The 931-nt window shown below is 44.3% G+C and overlaps 1 protein-coding gene across 1 annotated transcript in view; it reads left to right on the top strand.

The window, feature by feature from the left end:
* The window catches only part of LOC107576290 (dnaJ homolog subfamily C member 16-like), a 10088-nt gene that overhangs the window by 3499 nt on the left and 5658 nt on the right, over window positions 1-931 (top strand). The window lies entirely within an intron of this gene.

Below are 931 nucleotides of genomic sequence, written 5' to 3'. Positions count from 1 at the left end.
GGTCAGTAAATGTGGATCGTACCAGCAAACACACTGTGCGATGATTATGCTGTATCGTAGGCTATCGTTGGTCGCAAGACCGTGACAATGGCCGTCTTTGAACCTTTCTCACTGTACAACACAGGACCACCGATTAGGAGCCATGATCACAGAAATCGCCACGATTGTTTCACGATACCAATCTTTTGTCTGGGACAGCCGAAAATTGTGCCGTGTGTTTCAGGCTTTAGAAGGCCTTAAAACAACAACCAAGAACAACAACCAATCAGAGGTGCATTTCCCAAAAGCATCGTTAACTATGGTCGCAAGTTCATGTTTCTCGAAACCATAGTTCTGTTTCATCCCTGCTGACCGCCAGAGGCAGTGTAAACACTATGGATTATCGCAGCGCCAGCTAGATAGGTCGAGAGAATATACCAACAAAGTCACGTAGTGACGTGTGCTGAGCCCTGGGGGGATATAAGCCACCGTAGCTCAGCACTCCACAGTTACATGCCTCTTTTGCTTTCTCGCCTGGTTGAGTGATATATTTGCGCTGTCAAGTGCAGTTTACTAGAGCAGCGAGATATCATCCTCACAAGCTGTGTCAGTGCGCATCTACGCCACTCCAACGGATTTGGAGTATATTTAGCAGTGAGTTTTTGATTTGGTGAGTTTTTGATTTTCTACTTGAGTCTATATTGCTTTGTCGGTTACACTCTATGCCTCTCGGTGCTATCCGGTGGCTGGTGTTTTCCACGACAATAAGTTAACGGTCTCCCGTTGACTTAATCATCTGTTAGCTATTCTGAGTGTTTTCCCTCAAATTTATGTTATACTTTGTGCCCTTCGTTTCAATCTGTTGGCCATTTTAGATATATTTTCCTTTTTTTTCGTGAAATACTTGTTGGCATTACCTGTCGGTTCACCCGAGGGAATCGTATATATATAT

This window comes from Sinocyclocheilus grahami, unplaced genomic scaffold, assembly GCF_001515645.1.
Source record: "Sinocyclocheilus grahami isolate Dianchi unplaced genomic scaffold, SAMN03320097.WGS_v1.1 scaffold3445.1, whole genome shotgun sequence".
Classification (NCBI taxonomy): Eukaryota; Metazoa; Chordata; class Actinopteri; order Cypriniformes; family Cyprinidae; genus Sinocyclocheilus; species Sinocyclocheilus grahami.
This window is presented reverse-complemented; position numbering and strand designations above follow the sequence as displayed.